The sequence below is a fragment of the Salmo salar genome, chromosome ssa22 (assembly GCF_905237065.1).
Source record: "Salmo salar chromosome ssa22, Ssal_v3.1, whole genome shotgun sequence".
NCBI classification, from domain to species: Eukaryota; Metazoa; Chordata; class Actinopteri; order Salmoniformes; family Salmonidae; genus Salmo; species Salmo salar.
The window spans coordinates 54251040-54271897 of NC_059463.1; the positions used below are offsets into that span (position 1 = coordinate 54251040).

At 43.2% G+C, this 20858-nt stretch overlaps 1 protein-coding gene across 3 annotated transcripts in view; it reads right to left on the minus strand.

Annotated features, from left to right (window-relative positions):
• grip2b (glutamate receptor interacting protein 2b) overlaps positions 1 to 20858 on the minus strand; it is a 234409-nt gene that overhangs the window by 8771 nt on the left and 204780 nt on the right. The gene's annotated exons all lie outside the window — the stretch shown is intronic.

The window sequence follows — 20858 nt, forward strand, 5'->3', positions numbered from 1 at the left end:
CTGGACATAGCTGGATATAGCTGTTTATAGCTGGGCATAGCTGGGCATAGCTGGATATAGCTGGACATAGCTTAACATAGCTTAACATAGCTGGACAGCTGGATATAGCTGGACATAGCTGGAAATAGCTGGACATAGCTAGATATAGCTGGACACAGCTGGACATAGCTGGATATAGCTGGACATAGCTGGACATAGCTGGATATAGCTGGACATAGCTGGATATACCTGGATATAGCTGGATATAGCTGGACATAGCTGGACACAGCTGGACATAGCTGGACACAGCTGGATATAGCTTGATATAGCTGGACATAGCTGGAAATAGCTGGAGATAGCTAGATATAGCTGGACACAGCTGGACATAGCTGGATATAGCTGGACATAGCTGGACATAGCTGGATATAGCTGGACATAGCTGGATATACCTGGATATAGCTGGATATAGCTGGACATAGCTGGACATAACTGGACATAGATGGACATAGCTGCATATAGCTGAACATAGCTGGATATAACTAGATATAGCTGGATACAGCTGGACACAGCTGGCCATAGCTGGATATAGCTTGATATAGCTGGACATAGCTGGACATAGCTGGATATAACTGGATATAGCTGGACAAAGCTGGACATAGCTGGATATAGCTGGACATAGCTGGATATACCTGGATATAGCTGGATATAGCTGGACATAGCTGGACAAAACTGGAAATAGATGGGCATAGCTGCATATAGCTGAACATAGCTGGATATAACTGGATATAGCTGGATATAGCTGGACATAGCTGGATATAGCTGGGCATAGATGTAAATAGCTGGACATAGCTGGATATAACTGGATATACCTGGATATAGCTGGACATTGCTGGATAAAGCTGGATATAGCTTGACATAGCTGGATATAGCTGGACATAGCTGGATCTAGCTGGATATAGCTGGATATAACTTGATATAGCAAGACATAGCTGAACATAGCTGGACATAAGTGAACATAGCTGGACATAATTGAACATAGCTGGACATAACTGGATACAGCTGAACATCGCTAGACACAGCTGGACATAGCTGGATATAGCTGGAAATAGCTGGACACAGCTGGACATAGCTGGATATAGCTGGATATAGCTGGACATAGCTGGACATAGGTTGATATAGCTGGACATAGCTGGATATAACTGGACATAGCTGGACATAGCTGGACATAACTAGACATAGATGGACATAGCTGTATATAGCTCGGCATAGCTGGGCATAGCTGGATATGGCTGGACATAGCTTAACATAGCTGGACACAGCTGGACAGAGCTGGACATAATTGAACATAGATGGACACGCTGAACATAGCTGGACATAATTGAACATCGCTGGACATCGCTGGATATACCTGGATATAGCTGGATATAGCTGGACATAGCTGGACATAACTGGACATAGATGGACATAGCTGCATATAGCTGAACATAGCTGGATATAACTAGATATAGCTGGATACAGCTGGACACAGCTGACCATAGCTGGATATAGCTTGATATAGCTGGACATAGCTGGACATAGCTGGATATAACTGGATATAGCTGGACATAGCTGGACATAGCTGGATATAGCTGGACATAGCTGGATATACCTGGATATAGCTGGATATCGCTGGACATAGCTGGACAAAACTGGAAATAGATGGGCATAGCTGCATATAGCTGAACATAGCTGGATATAACTGGATATAGCTGGATATAGCTGGACATAGCTGGATATAGCTGGACATAGCTGGATATAGCTGGGCATAGATGTAAATAGCTGGACATAGCTGGATATAACTGGATATACCTGGATATAGCTGGACATTGCTGGATAAAGCTGGATATAGCTTGACATAGCTGGACATAGCTGAACATAGCTGGATATAGCTGGACATAGCTGGATCTAGCTGGATATAGCTGGATATAACTTGATATAGCAAGACATAGCTGAACATAGCTGGACATAAGTGAACATAGCTGGACATAATTGAACATAGCTGGACATAACTGGATACAGCTGAACATCGCTAGACACAGCTGGACATAGCTGGATATAGCTGGACATAGCTGGACATAGCTGGATATAGCTGGACATAGCTGGATATAGCTGGATATAGCTGGACATAGCTGGACACAGCTGGACATAGCTGGACATAGCTGGACACAGCTGGATATAGCTTGATATAGCTGGAAATAGCTGGAGATAGCTAGACACAGCTGGACACAGCTGGACATAGCTGGATATAGCTGGACATAGCTGGACATAGCTGGATATAGCTGGACATAGCTGGATATACCTGGATATAGCTGGATATAGCTGGACATAGCTGGACATAACTGGACATAGATGGACATAGCTGCATATAGCTGAACATAGCTGGATATAACTAGATATAGCTGGATACAGCTGGACACAGCTGACCATAGCTGGATATAGCTTGATATAGCTGGACATAGCTGGACATAGCTGGATATAACTGGATATAGCTGGACATAGCTGGACATAGCTGGATATAGCTGGACATAGCTGGATATAGCTGGATATAGCTGGATATAGCTGGACATAGCTGGACATAACTGGAAATAGATGGGCATAGCTGCATATAGCTGAACATAGCTGGATATAACTGGATATAGCTGGATATAGCTGGACATAGCTGGATATAGCTGGACATAGCTGGATATAGCTGGGCATAGATGTAACATAGCTGGACATAGCTGGATATAACTGGATATACCTGGATATAGCTGGACATAGCTGGATAAAGCTGGATATAGCTTGACATAGCTGGACATAGCTGGACATAGCTGGATATAGCTGGACATAGCTGGATCTAGCTGGATATAGCTGGATATAACTTGATATAGCAAGACATAGCTGAACATAGCTGGACATAAGTGAACATAGCTGGACATAATTGAACATAGCTGGACATAACTGGATACAGCTGAACATCGCTAGACACAGCTGGACATAGCTGGATATAGCTGGAAATAGCTGGACACAGCTGGACATAGCTGGATATAGCTGGATATAGCTGGACATAGCTGGACATAGGTTGATATAGCTGGATATAACTGGACATAGCTGGACATAACTAGACATAGATGGACATAGCTGTATATAGCTCGGCATAGCTGGGCATAGCTGGATATGGCTGGACATAGCTTAACATAGCTGGACAGCTGGATATAGCTGGATATAGCTGGTCATAGCTTAACATAGCTGGATAGCTGGATATAGCTGGATATAGCTGGGCATAGCTGGGCATAGCTGGGCATAGCTGGATATAGCTGGACATAGCTTAACATAGCTTAACATAGCTGGACAGCTGGATATAGCTGGACATAGCTGGAAATAGCTGGACATAGCTAGATATAGCTGGACACAGCTGGACACAGCTGGATATAGCTGGACATAGCTGGACATAGCTGGATATAGATGGACATAGCTGGATATACCTGGATATAGCTGGATATAGCTGGACATAGCTGGACACAGCTGGACATAGCTGGACATAGCTGGATATAGCTTGATATAGCTGGACATAGCTGGAAATAGCTGGACATAGCTAGATATAGCTGGACACAGCTGGACATAGCTGGATATAGCTGGACATAGCTGGACATAGCTGGATATAGCTGGACATAGCTGGATATAGCTGGATATAGCTGGATATAGCTGGACATAGCTGGACATAACTGGACATAGATGGACATAGCTGCATATAGCTGAACATAGCTGGATATAACTGGATATAGCTGGATACAGCTGGACACAGCTGGCCATAGCTGGAAATAGCTGGACATAGCTAGATATAGCTGGACACAGCTGGACATAGCTGGATATAGCTGGACATAGCTGGACATAGCTGGATATAGATGGACATAGCTGGATATACCTGGATATAGCTGGATATAGCTGGACATAGCTGGACACAGCTGGACATAGCTGGACATAGCTGGATATAGCTTGATATAGCTGGACATAGCTGGAAATAGCTGGACATAGCTAGATATAGCTGGACACAGCTGGACATAGCTGGACATATCTGGACATAGCTGGATATAGCTGGACATAGCTGGATATAACTGGATATAGCTGGACATAGCTGGACATAGCTGGATATAGCTGGATATAGCTGGATAAACCTGGACATAGCTGGATATAGCTGGACATAGCTGGACATAACTGGAAATAGATGGGTATAGCTGCATATAGCTGAACATAGCTGGATATAACTGGATATAGCTGGATATAGCTGGACATAGCTGGATATAGCTGGACATAGCTGGACATAGCTGGGCATAGATGTAAATAGCTGGATATAGCTGGATATAACTGGAAATACCTGGATATAGCTGGACATTGCTGGATAAAGCTGGATATAGCTGGACATAGCTGAACATAGCTGGATATAGCTGGACATAGCTGGATCTAGCTGGATATAGCTGGATATAACTTGATATAGCAAGACATAGCTGGATATAACTGGATATAGCTGGCCATAGCTGAACATAGCTGAACATAGCTGGACATAAGTGAACATAGCTGGACATAATTGAACATAGCTGGACATAACTGGATACAGCTGAACATCGCTAGACATAGCTGAAAATAGCTAGACACAGCTGGACATAGCTGGATATAGCTGGAAATAGCTGGACACAGCTGGACATAGCTGGATATAGCTGGATATAGCTGGACATAGCTGGACATAGCTTGATATAGCTGGACATAGCTGGATATAACTGGATATAGCTGGACATAGCTGGACATAGCTGGACATAGCTGGATATACCTGGATATAGCTGGATATAGCTGTACATAGCTGGACATAACTAGATATAGATGGACATAGCTGTATATAGCTGGGCATAGCTGGGCATAGCTGGATATGGCTGGACATAGCTTAACATAGCTGGACAGCTGGATATAGCTGGTCATAGCTTAACATAGCTGGATAGCTGGATATAGCTGGATATAGCTGGACATAGCTGGAAATAGCTGGACATAGCTGGATATAGCTGGATTTAGCTGGACACAGCTGGACATAGCTGGATCTAGCTTGATATAGCTGGACATAGCTGGATATAACTGGATATAGCTGGACATAGCTGGACATAGTTGGAAATAACTGGATATAGCTGGATATAGCTGGACATAGCTGGACATAGCTGGACATAACTGGACATAGATGGACATAGCTGCATATAGCTGAACATAGTTGGATATAACTGGACATAGCTGGATATAGCTGGACATAGCTGGATATAGCTGGATATAGCTGGACATAGATGTATATAACTGGATATAGCTGGACATTGCTGGATATAGCTGGATATAGCTGGACATAGCTGAATATATCTGGATATAGCTGGACATAGCTGGAAATAGCTGGATATAGCTGGACACCGCTGGACATAGCTGGACATAGCTTGATATAGCTGGACATAACTGGATATAGCTGGACATAGCCAGACATAGCCGGACATAGCTGGACATAGCTGATCATAGCTGGATATAGCTGGATATAGCTGGACATTGCTGGATATAGCTGGATATAGCTAGACATAGCTGGTCATAGCTGGACATAGCTGGATATAGCTGGACATTGCTGGATCTAGCTGGATATAGCTGGATATAACTGAATATTGCTGGACATAGCTGGATATAGCTGGATAGATCTGGATATAGCTGGACATAGCTGAACATAGCTGGATATAGCTGGATAGAACTGCATAAAGCTAGACACAGCTGAACGTGCCCTCTAAATACACCTCTGCTGTTTTCAACCAAGATCTCAGCGATCACTGCCTCATTGCCCGCACCCGTAATGGGTCAGCGGTCAAACGACCTCCACTCATCACTGTCAAACGCTCCCTGAAACATTTCAACGAGCAAGCCTTTCTAATCGACCTGGCCCTGGTATCCTGGAAGGATATTGACCTCATCCCGTCAGTAGAGGATGCCTGGTTATTTTTTTTAAATGCCTTCCTCACCATCTTAAATAAGCATGCCCCTTTCAAGAAATTTAGAACCAGGAACAGATATAGCCCTTGGTTCTCCCCAGACCTGACTGCCCTTAACCAACACAAAAATATCCTGTGGCGTTCTGCATTAGCATCGAACTGCCCCCGCGATATGCAGCTTTTCAGGGAAGTTAGAAACCAATACACAAAGGCAGTTAGAAACGCCAAGGCTAGCTTTTTCAAACAGAAATTTGCTTCCTTTGCTTCCTGCAACTCAAACTCTAAAAAGTTCTGGGACATTGTAAAGTCCATGGAGAATAAGAACACCTCCTCCCAACTGCCCACTACACTGAGGATAGGAAACTCTGTCACCACTGATAAGCCCACTATAATTGAGAATTTCAATAAGCATCTTTCTACGGCTGGCCATGCTTTCCACCTAACTACCCCTACTGCATTCAACAGCACTGCACCCCCCACAGCTACTCGCCCAAGCCTCCCCCATTTCTCCTTCTCCCAAATCCATTCAGCTGATGTTCTGAAAGAGCTGCAAAATCTGGACCCCTACAAATCAGCTGGGCTTGACAATCTGGACCCTTTCTTTCTAAAATTATCTAACGAAATTATTGCAACCCCTATTACTAGCCTGTTCAACCTCTCTTTCGTGTCGTCTGAGATTCCCATAGATTGGAGAGCAGCTGCTGTCATCCCCCTCTTCAAAGGAGGTGACACTCTTGACTCAAATTGCTACAGACCTATATCCATCCTACCCTGTCTTTCTAAGGTCTTCGAAAGCCAAGTCAACAAACAGATTTCCGACCATTTCGAATCCCACCGCTATGCAATCTGGTTTCAGAGCTGGTCATGGGTGCACCTCAGCCACGCTCAAGGTCCTAAATGACATCATAACCGCCATCGATAAGAAACAATACTGTGCTGCCGTATTCATTGACCTGGCCAAAGCTTTTGACTCTGTTAATCACCACATCCTCATCGGCAGACTCAATAGCCTTGGTTTCTCAAACGATTGCGTCGCCTGGTTCACCAACTACTTCTCTGATAGAGTTCAGTGTGTCAAATCGGAGGGCCTGCTGTCCGGACCTCTGGCAGTCTCTATGGGGGTGCCACAGGGTTCAATTCTTGGGCCAACTCTTTTCTCTGTATACATCAATGATGTCGCTCTTGCTGCTGGTGAATCTCTGATCCACCTCTACACAGACGACACCATTCTGTTTACTTCTGGCCCTTCTTTGGACACTGTTAACTAACCTCCAGACGAGCTTCAATGCCATACAACTCTCCTTCCGTGGTCTCCAACTGCTCCTAAATACAAGTAAAACTAAATGCATGCTCTTCAACCGATCGCTGCCTGCACCTGCCCGCCTGTCCTGCAACACTTCTCTGGACGGTTCTGACTTAGAATTTGTGGACAACTACAAATGCCTAGGTGTCTGGTTAGACTGTAAACTCTCCTTCCAGATTCACATCAATCATCTCCAATCCAAAGTTAAATCTAGAATTGGCTTCCTATTTCGCAACAAAGCATCCTTCACTCATGCTGCCAAACATACCCTCGTAAAACTGACCATCCTACCAATCCTCGACTTCGGCGATGTCATTTACAAAATAGCCTCCAATACCCTACTCAACAAGCTGGATGCAGTCTATCACAGTGCCATCCGTTTTGTCACCAAAGCCCCATATACTACCCACCACTGCGACCTGTACGCTCTCGTTGGCTGGCCTTCGCTTCATAATCGTCGCCAAACACATTGGCTCCAGGTCATCTACAAGACCCTGCTAGGTAAAGTCCCCCCTTATCTCCGCTCACTGGTCACCATAGCAGCACCCACCTGTAGCACGCGCTCCAGCAAGTATATCTCTCTGGTCACCCCTAAAGCCAACGCCTCCTTTGGTCGTCTCTCCTTCCAGTTCTCTGCTGCCAATGACTGGAACGAACTACAAAAATCTCTGGAACTGGAAACACTTATCTCCCTCACTAGCTTTAAGCACCAGCTGTCAGAGCAGCTCCCAGATCACTGCACCTGTACATAGCCCATCTATAATTTAGCCCAAACTACTACCTCTTCCCCTACCGTATTTATTTATTTTGCTCCTTTGCACCACATTATTTATATTTTAACTTTGAACTTTCTTCAAATTACAAATCTACCATTCCAGTGTTTTACTTGCTATACTTTATTTACTTTGCCACCATGGTCTTTTTTGCCTTTACCTCCCTTATCTCACATCATTTGCTCACATTGTATATAGTCTTATTTTTTTCTACTGTATCATTGATTGTATGTTGTTTTACTCCATGTGTAACTCTGTGTTTTTGTATGATGTCAAACTGCTTTGCTTTATCTTGGCCAGGTCGTAATTGTAAATGAGAACTTGTTCTCAACTTGCCTACCTGGTTAAATAAAGGTGAAATAAATAAATAAAAAACGTAGCTAGACATGCTGAACACAGCTGGAAATAGCTGGATATAATTCAACATAGATGGACATCGCTGAACAAAGCTGAACATAGCTGGACATAATTGAACATAGCTGGACATAGCTGGACATAGCTGGATATAGCTGGACATAGCTGGGCATAGCTGGATATAGCTGGACATAGCTTAACATAGATGGACAGCTGGATATAGCTGGATATAGCTGGACATAGATGGAAATAGCTGGACATAGCTAGATATAGTTGGATATAGCTGGACACAGCTGGACATAGCTGGATATAGCTTGATATAGCTGGACATAGCTGGAAATAGCTGGACATAGCTGGAGATAACTGGACATAGCTGGACATAACTGGACATAGATGGACATAGATGGACATAGCTGTATACAGCTGGGCATAACTGGATATAGCTGGACATAGCTTAACATAGCTGGAGAGCTGGATATAGCTGGATATAGCTAGACATAGCTGGAAATAGCTGGACATAGCTTGACATAGCTGGATATAGCTGGACACAGCTGGACATAGCTGGATATAGCTTGATACAGCTGGATATAACTAGATATAACTGGATATAGCTGGACATTGCTGGATATTTCTGGACATAGCTGGACATAGCTGGACATAGCTGGATATAGCTGGACATAGCTGGATATAGCTGGACACAGCTGGACACAGCTGGATATAGCTAGATATAGCTAGATATAGCTGGACACAGCTGGACATAGCTGGATATAGCTTGATATAGCTGGACATAGCTGGATATAGCTGGATATAGCTGGACATAGATGGATATAGCTGGACATAGCTGGACATAACTGAATATAGCTGGAAATAGCTGAACATAGCTGGACATAGCTGGATATAGCTGGATATAGCTGGATAAAGCTAGATACAGCTGAACGTAGCTAGACATAGCTGAACACAGCTGGACATAGCTGGATATAGCTGGATATAGCTGGACATAGCTGGACATAGCTGGATATAGCTGGACATAGCTGGATATAGCTGGATATAGCTGGATATAGCTGGATATAGCTGGACATAGCTGGATATAGCTGGACATAGCTGGACATAGCTGGATCAAGCTGGATTTAGCTGGATATAACTGCATATAGCTGGACATAGCTGGATATAACTGGATATAACTGGATATAGCTGGACATAGCTGGACATAGCTGGACATAGCTGGATATAGCTGGACATAGCTGGGCATAGCTGGATATAGCTGGACATAGCTTAACATAGATGGACAGCTGGATATAGCTGGATATAGCTAGACATAGCTGGAAATAGCTGGACATAGCTTGACATAGCTGGATATAGCTGGACACAGCTGGACATAGCTGGATATAGCTTGATACAGCTGGATATAACTAGATATAACTGGATATAGCTGGACATTGCTGGATATAGCTGGATATTTCTGGACAAAGCTGGACATAGCTAGATATAGCTGGATATAGCTGGACACAGCTGGATATAGCTGGACAAAGCTGGATATAGCTGGATATAGCTTGATATTGCTGGACACAGCTGGACATAGGTGGATATAGTTTGATATAGCTGGACATAGCTGGAAATAGCTGGACATAGCTGGAGATAACTGGACATAGCTGGACATAACTGGACATAGATGGACATAGATGGACATAGCTGTATACAGCTGGGCATAACTGGATATAGCTGGACATAGCTTAACATAGCTGGAGAGCTGGATATAGCTGGATATAGCTAGACATAGCTGGAAATAGCTGGACATAGCTTGACATAGCTGGATATAGCTGGACACAGCTGGACATAGCTGGATATAGCTTGATACAGCTGGATATAACTAGATATAACTGGATATAGCTGAACATTGCTGGATATAGCTGGATATTTCTGGACATAGCTGGACATAGCTAGATATAGCTGGATATAGCTGTACACAGCTGGATATAGCTGGACACAGCTGGATATAGCTGGACATAGCTGGACATAGCTGAAAATAGCTGGATATAGCTGGACATAGCTGGACATAACTGGACATAGATGGACATAACTGGACATAGATGGACATAGCTGTATATAGCTGAACATAGCTGGATATAACTGGATATAGCTGGACATAGCTGGACATAGCTGGACATAGCTGGATATAGCTGGACATAGCTGGATATAGCTGGACACAGCTGGACACAGCTGGATATAGCTAGATATAGCTAGATATAGCTGGACACAGCTGGACATAGCTGGATATAGCTTGATATAGCTGGACATAGCTGGATATAGCTGGATATAGCTGGACATAGATGGATATAGCTGGACATAGCTGGATATAACTGAATATAGCTGGAAATAGCTGGAAATAGCTGGACATAGCTGAACATAGCTGGATATAGATGGATATAGCAGGATAAAGCTAGATACAGCTGAACGTAGCTAGACATAGCTGAACACAGCTGGACATAGCTGGATATAGCTGGATATAGCTGGACATAGCTGGACATAGCTGGATATAGCTGGACATAGCTGGATATAGCTGGATATAGCTGGATATAGCTGGGACATAACTGGATATAGCTGGACATTGCTGGATATAGCTGGATATAGCTGGACATAGCTGGACATAGCTGAATATAGCTGGATATAGCTGGACATAGCTGGATCTAGCTGGATTTAGCTGGATATAACTGCATATAGCTGGACATAGCTGGATATAACTGGATATAACTGGATATAGCTGGACATAGCTGAACATAGCTGGACATAGCTGAACATAGCTGGATATAGCTGGACAAAGCTGGAAATAGCTGGATATAGCTGGACACAGCTGGAAAAAGCGGGACATAGCTGGATATAGCTGGGCATAGCTGTATATCGCTGGACAAAGCTTAACATAGCTGGACAGCTGGATATAGCTGGGCATAGCTGGATATAGCTGGATGTAACTTAACATAGCTGGACAGCTGGATATAGCTGGATATAGCTGGACATAGCCGGACATAACTGGACATAGATGGACAAAGCTGTATATAGCTGAACATAGCTGGATATAACTGGATTAGATAGCTGGACATAGCTGGACATAGCTGGATATAGCTGGATATAGCTGGACATTGCTGGATATAGCTGGATATAGCTGGACACAGCTGGACATAGCTGGATATAGCTGGACATAGCTAGACATTGCTGAACATAGCTAGACATAGCTAGACATAGCTGAACATAGCTGGACAGCTGTATTTGCTGGATATAGCTGGACATAGCTGGAAATAGATGGACATAGCTAGATATAGCTGGATATAGCTGGACACAGCTGGACACAGCTGGATATAACTGGATATAGCTGGACATAGCTGGACATAGCTGAAAATAGCTGGATTTAACTGGATATAGCTGGATATAGCTGGACATAGCTGGACATAACTGGACGTAGATGGACATAGCTGTATATAGCTGAACATAGCTGGATATAACTGGATATAGCTGGACATAGCTGGACATAGCTGGACATAGCTGGATATAGCTGGACATAGCTGGATATAGCTGGACACAGCTGGACATAGCTAGATATAGCTAGATATAGCTGGACACAGTTGGACATAGCTGGATATAGCTTGATATAGCTGAACATAGCTGGATATAACTGGATATAGCTGGACATAGATGGATATAGATGGACATAGCTGGATATAACTGAGTATAGCTGGAAATAGCTGAACATAGCTGGACATAGCTGGACATAACTGGATATAGATGGACAAAGCTGTATATAGCTGAACATATCTGGATATAACCTGATATAGCTGGACATAGCTGGACATAGCTGGACATAGCTGGATATAGCTGGACATTGCTGGATATAGCTAGATATAGCTGGACACAGCTGGACATAGCTGGATATAGCTGGATATAGCTGAACATAGCTGGACAGCTGTATATAGCTGGATATAGCTGGACATAGCTGGAAATAGCTGGACACAGCTGGACATAGCTGGACATAGCTGGACATAGCTGGACATAGCTGGACATAGCTGAAAATACCTGGATTTAACTGGATATAGCTGGACGTAACTGGACATAGATGGACATAGCTGTATATATCTGAACATAGCTGGATATAACTGGATATAGCTGGATATAGCTGGACATAGCTGGATATAGCTGAACATAGCTGGACATAGCTGGATATAGCTGGATATAGCTGGATAAAGCTAGATACAGCTGAACGTAGCTAGACATAGCTGAACACAGCTGGACATAGCTGGATATAGCTGGATATAGCTGGACATAGCTGGACATAGCTGGATATAGCTGGACATAGCTGGACATAGCTGGACATAGCTGGACATAGCTGAAAATAGCTGGAAATAGCTGGATATAGCTGGATTTAGCTAGATATAGCTGGATATAGCTGGACATAGCTGGATATAGCTGGGCATAGCTGGATATAGCTGGACATAGCTGGATATAGCTGGACATAGCTGGATATAGCTGGACATAACTTAGCTGGACATTGCTGGATATAGCTGGATATAGCTGGACATAGCTGGACATAGCTGAATATAGCTGGATATAGCTGGACATAGCTGGATCTAGCTGGATTTCGCTGGATATAACTGCATATAGCTGGACATAGCTGGATATAACTGGATATAACTGGATATAGCTGGACATAGCTGAACATAGCTGGACATAGCTGAACATAGCTGGAAATAGCTGTACATGGAAAAAGCTGGATATACCTGGATATAGTTGGATATAGCTGGATAAAGCTAGACACAGCTGAATGTAGCTAGACATAGCTGGATATAGTTGGATATAGCTGGATAAAGCTAGACACAGCTGAATGTAGCTAGACATAGCTGAACACAGCTGTACATAGCTGGATATAGCTGGATATACCTGGATATAGCTGAACATTGCTTGAAATTGCTGAACATAGCTATACATAGCTGTACACAGCTGGACATAGCTGGACATAGCTGGATATAGCTGGACATAGCTGGAAATAGCTGGACACAGCTGGAAAAAGCGGGACATAGCTGGATATAGCTGGGCATAGCTGGATATAGCTGGATATAGCTGGGCATTGCTGGATATAGCTGGACAAAGCTTAACATAGCTGGACAGCTGGATATAGCTGGATATAGCTGACATAGCTGGACATAACTGGACATAGTTGGACAAAGCTGTATATAGCTGAACATAGCTGGATATAGCTGGATATAGCTGGACACAGCTGGACATAGCTGGACATAGCTGGATATAGCTGGACATTGCTGGATATAGCTGGACATAGCTGGATATAGCTTGATATAGCTGGACATAGCTGGACATAGCTGGACATAGCTGGATATAGCTTGATATAGCTGGACATAGCTGGATATAGCTGGATATAGCTGGATATAGCTGGAGATAGCTGGAGATAGCTGGAGATAGCTGGAGATAGCTGAAAATAGCTGGATATAACTGGATATAGATGGACTTAACTGGACATAGATGGACATTGCTGTATATAGTTGGGCATAGCTGGATATAGCTGGACATAGCTGGATATAGATGGACATAACTGGATATAGCTGGACATTGCTGGATATAGCTGGATATAGCTGGACATAGCTGGACATAGCTGAATATAGCTGGATATAGCTGGATATAGCTGGACATAGATGGATCTAGCTGGATATAGCTGGATATAACTGCATATAGCTGGACATAGCTGGATATAACTGGATATAACTGGATATAGCTGGACATAGCTGAACATAGCTGTACATAGCTGGATATACCTGGATATAGCTGAACATTGCTAGAAATTGCTGAACATAGCTAGACATAGCTGTACACAGCTGGACATAGCTGGACATAGCTGGACATAGCTGGATATAGCTGGATATAGCTGGACACAGCTGGAAAAAGCGGGATATAGCTGGATATAGCTGGGCATAGCTGGATATAGCTGGACAAAGCTAAACATAGCTGGACAGCTGGATATAGCTGGATATAGCTGGACATAGCTGGACATAGCTGAATATAGCTGGATATAGCTGGATATAGCTGGACATAGCTGGATCTAGCTGGATATAGCTGGATATAACTGCATATAGCTGGACATAGCTGGATATAACTGGATATAACTGGATATAGCTGGACATAGCTGAACATAGCTGTACATAGCTGGATATACCTGGATATAGCTGAACATTGCTAGAAATTGCTGAACATAGCTAGACATAGCTGTACACAGCTGGACATAGCTGGACATAGCTGGACATAGCTGGATATAGCTGGATATAGCTGGACACAGCTGGAAAAAGAGGGATATAGCTGGATATAGCTGGGCATAGCTGGATATAGCTGGACAAAGCTAAACATAGCTGGATATAGCTGGGCATAGCTGGATATAGCTGGATGTAGCTTAACATAGCTGGACAAGCTGGATATAGCTGGACATAACTGGACATAGATGGACAAAGCTGTATATAGCTGAACATAGCTGGATATAACTGGATATAGCTGGACATAGCTGGATATAGTTGGACATTGCTGGATATAGCTGGATATAGCTGGACACAGCTGGACATAGCTGGATATAGCTAGATATAGCTAGATATAGCTGGACATAGCTGGATGTAGCTGGATATAGCTGGATATAGCTGGACATAGCTGGACTTAACTGGACATAGATGGACATTGCTGTATATAGCTGGGCATAGCTGGATATAGCTGTACATAGCTGGACTTAATTGGACATAGATGGACATTGCTGTATATAGCTGGGCTTAGCTGGATATAGCTGGACATAGCTGAATATAGCTGGACATAGCTGGATATAGCTGGATATAACTGGATATAGCTGAACATTGCTGGATATAGCTGGATATAGCTGGACATAGCTGGACATATCTGAATATAGCTGGATATAGCTGGACATAGCTGGATCTAGCTGGATATAGCTGGATATAACTGCATATAGCTGGACATAGCTGGATATAACTGGATATAACTGGATATAGCTGGACATAGCTGAACATAGCTGGACATAGCTGAACATAGCAGGACATACCTGGATATAGCTGGATAAAGCTAGACACAGCTGAATGTAGCTAGACATAGCTGAACACAGCTGTACATAGCTGGATATAGCTGGATATACCTGGATATAGCTGGATATACCTTTATATAGCTGAACCTAGCTAGAAATTGTTGAACATAGCTTGACATAGCTGGACACAGCTGGACATAGCTGGACATAGCTGGATATAGCTGGACATAGCTGGAAATAGCTGGATACAGCTGGACACAGCTGGAAAAAGCTGGACATAGCTGGGCATAGCTGGATATAGCTGGACAAAGCTTAACATAGCTGGACAGCTGGATATAGCTGGATATAGCTGGACATAGCTGGAAATACCTGGACATAGCTAGATATAGCTGGATATAGCTGGACACAGCTGGACATAACTGGACATAGATGGACATAGCTGTAAATAGCTGAAACAGCTGGATATTGCTGGACATAGATGTATATAGCTGGATATAGCTGGATATAGCTGGACATAGCTGAATATAGCTGGATATAGCTGGACATAGCTGGATCTAGATGGATTTCGCTGGATATAACTGCATATAGCTGGACATAGCTGGATATAACTGGATATAGCTGGACATAGCTGGACATAGCTGAACATAGCTGGACATAGCTGTACATAGCTGGAAAAAGCTGGATATACATGGATATAGTTGGATATAGCTGGATAAAGCTAGACACAGCTGAATGTAGCTAGACATAGCTGGATATAGATGGATATAGCTGGATAAAGCTAGACACAGCTGAATGTAGCTAGACATAGCTGAACACAGCTGTACATAGCTGGATATAGCTGGATATACCTGGATATAGCTGAACATTGCTTGAAATTGCTGAACATAGCTATACATAGCTGTACACAGCTGGACATAGCTGGACATAGCTGGATATAGCTGGACATAGCTGGAAATAGCTGGATATAGCTGGACACAGCTGGAAAAAGCGGGACATAGCTGGATATAGCTGGGCATAGCTGGATATAGCTGGACAAAGCTTAACATAGCTGGACAGCTGGATATAGCTGGATATAGCTGGGCATTACTGGATATAGCTGGACAAAGCTTAACATAGCTGGACAGCTGGATATAGCTGGATATAGCTGACATAGCTGGACATAACTGGACATAGTTGGACAAAGCTGTATATAGCTGAACATAGCTGGATATAACTGGATATAGCTGGACACAGCTGGACATAGCTGGACATAGCTGGATATAGCTGGACATTGCTGGATATAGCTGGATATAGCTGGACACAGCTGGACATAGCTGGACATAGCTGGACATAGCTGGATATAGCTTGATATAGCTGGACATAGCTGGATATAACTGGATATAGCTGGATGTAGCTGGATATAGCTGGATATAGCTGGAGATAGCTGGACATAGCTGAAAATAGCTGGATTTAAGTGGATATAGCTGGACATAGCTGGACATAACTGGACATAGATGGACATAGTTGTATATAGCTGGATATAGCTGGATATAGCTGGACATAGCTGGATATAACTGGATATAGCTGGAAATAGCTGAACATAGCTGAACACAGCTGGACATAGCTGGATGTAGCTGGATATAGCTGGAAATAGATGGACATAGCTGGACTTAACTGGACATAGATGGACATTGCTGTATATAGCTGGGCATAGCTGGATATAGCTGGACATAGCTGGATATAGATGGACATAGCTGGATATAGCTAGATATAACTGGATATAGCTGGACATTGCTGGATATAGCTGGATATAGCTGGACATAGCTGGACATAGCTGAATATAGCTGGATATAGCTGGACATAGCTGGATCTAGCTGGATATAGCTGGATATAACTGCATATAGCTGGACATAGCTGGATATAACTGGATATAGCTGGACATAGCTGGACATAGCTGGATATAGCTGGACATTGCTGGACATAGCTGGATATAGCTGGATACAGCTGGACACAGCTGGACATAGCTGGATATTGCTGGACATAGCTGGACATCGCTGGATATAGCTTGATATAGCTGGACATAGCTGGATATAGCTGGATATAGCTGGACATAGCTGGACATATCTGAATATAGCTGGATATAGCTGGACATAGCTGGATCTAGCTGGATATAGCTGGATATAACTGCATATAGCTGGACATAGCTGGATATAACTGGATATAGCTGGATATAGCTGGACATAGCTGGAACATAGCTGGACATAGCTGAACATAGCAGGACATAGCTGGATATAGCTGGATATAGCTGGACATAGCTGAATGTAGCTGGACATAGCTGAACATAGCTGTACATAGCTGGATATAGCTGGATATACCTGGATATAGCTGGATATACCTGTATATAGCTGAACATAGCTAGAAATTGTTGAACATAGCTTGACATAGCTGGACACAGCTGGACATAGCTGGACATAGCTGGATATAGCTGGACATAGCTGGAAATAGCTGGATACAGCTGGAAAAAGCTGGAAATAGCTGGACATAGCTGGGCATAGCTGGATATAGCTGGACAAAGCTTAAACATAGCTGGACAGCTGGATATAGCTGGATATAGCTGGACATAGCTGGAAATAGCTGGATGGCTAACATAGCTAGATATAGCTGGATATAGCTGGACACAGCTGGACATAACTGGACATAGATGGACATAGCTGTAAATAGCTGAACACAGCTGGATATAGCTGGACATAGATGTATATAGCTGGATATAGCTGGATATAGCTGGACATAGCTGAATATAGCTGGATATAGCTGGACATAGCTGGATCTAGCTGGATATAGCTGGATATAACTGGATATAGCTGGACATAGCTGGATATAGCTGGATATAGCTGGACATAGCTGGACATAGCTGAACATAGCTGGACATAGCTGTACATAGCTGGAAATAGCTGGATATACATGGATATAGTTGGATATAGCTGGATAAAGCTGGACATAGCTGAATGTAGCTGGACATAGCTGGATATAGATGGATATAGCTGGATAAAGCTAGACACAGCTGAATGTAGCTGGACATAGCTGAACACAGCTGTACATAGCTGGATATAGCTGGATATAGCTGGAAATATAGCTGAACATTGCTTGAAATAGCTGAACATAGCTATGACATAGCTGGACACAGCTGGACATAGCTGGACATAGCTGGATATAGCTGGACATAGCTGGAAATAGCTGGATATAGCTGGACACAGCTGGAAAAAGCGGGACATAGCTGGACATAGCTGGGCATAGCTGGATATAGCTGGACAAAGCTTAACATAGCTGGACATAGCTGGATATAGCTGGATATAGCTGGGCATAGCTGGATATAGCTGGACAAAGCTTAACATAGCTGGACAGCTGGATATAGCTGGATATAGCTGGACATAGCTGGACATAACTGGACATAGATGGACAAAGCTGTATACAGCTGAACATAGATGGATATAACTGGATATAGCTGGATATAGCTGTACATAGCTGGACATAACTGGACATAGCTGGATATAACTGGATATAGCTGGATATAGCTGGACACAGCTGGACATAGCTGGACATAGCTGGACATAGCTGGATATAGCTTGATATAGCTGGACATAGCTGGATATAACTGGATATAGCTGGATGTAGCTGGATATAGCTGGATATAGCTGGAGATAGCTGGACATAGCTGAAAATAGCTGGATTTAACTGGATATAGCTGGACATAGCTGGACATAACTGGACATAGATGGACATAGTTGTATATAGCTGGATATAGCTGGATATAGCTGGACATAGCTGGATATAACTGGATATAGCTGGAAATAGCTGAACATAGCTGGACATAGCTGGATGTAGCTGGATATAGCTGGAAATAGATGGAAATAGATGGACATAGCTGGACTTAACTGGACATAGATGGACATTGCTGTATATAGCTGGGCATAGCTGGATATAGCTGGACATAGCTGGATATAGATGGACATAGCTGGATATAGCTGGATATAACTGGATATAGCTGGACATTGCTGGATATAGCTGGATATAGCTGGACATAGCTGGACATAGCTGAATATAGCTGGATATAGCTGGACATAGCTGGATCTAGCTGGATATAGCTGGATATAACTGCATATAGCTGGACATAGCTGGATATAACTGGATATAGCTGGACATAGCTGGACATAGCTGGATATAGCTGGATATAGCTGGACATAGCTGGATATAGCTGGACATAGCTGGACATAGCTGGACATAGCTGGATATAGCTGGACATAGCTGGACATAGCTGGATATAGCTTGATATAGCTGGACATAGCTGGATATAACTGGATATAGCTGGATGTAGCTGGATATAGCTGGATATAGCTGGACATAGCTGAAAATAGCTGGATTTAACTGGATATAGCTGGACATAGCTGGACATAACTGGACATAGATGGACATAGTTGCATATAGCTGGATATAGCTGGATATAGCTGGACATAGCTGGATATAACTGGATATAGCTGGAAATAGCTGAACATAGCTGAACACAGCTGGACATAGCTGGATGTAGCTGGATATAGCTGGAAATAGATGGACATAGCTGGACTTAACTGGACATAGCTGGATATAGCTGGACATAGCTGGATATAGATGGACATAGCTGGATATAGCTGGATATAACTGGATATAGCTGGACATTGCTGGATATAGCTGGATATAGCTGGACATAGCTGGACATAGCTGAATATAGCTGGATATAGCTGGACATAGCTGGATCTAGCTGGATATAGCTGGATATAACTGCATATAGCTGGACATAGCTGGATATAACTGGATATAGCTGGATATAGCTGGACATAGCTGAACATAGCTGGACATTGCTGGATATAGCTGGACATAGCTGGACATAGCTGAATATAGCTGGATATAGCTGGACATAGCTGGATATAGCTGGATATAGCTGGATATAACTGCATATAGCTGGACATAGCTGGATATAGCTGGATATAACTGGATATACCTGGATATAGCTGAACATTGCTAGAAATTGCTGAACATAGCTAGACATAGCTGTACACAGCTGGACATAGCTGGACATAGCTGGATATAGCTGGATATAGCTGGACACAGCTGGAAAAAGCGGGATATAGCTGGATATAGCTGGGCATAGCTGGATATAGCTGGACAAAGCTAAACATAGCTGGACAGCTGGATATAGCTGGATATAGCTGGGCATAGCTGGATATAGCTGGATGTAGCTTAACATAGCTGGACAGCTGGATATAGCTGGATATAGCTGGACATAGCTGGACATAACTGGACATAGATGGACAAAGCTGTATATAGCTGAACATAGCTGGACATAGCTGGATATAGCT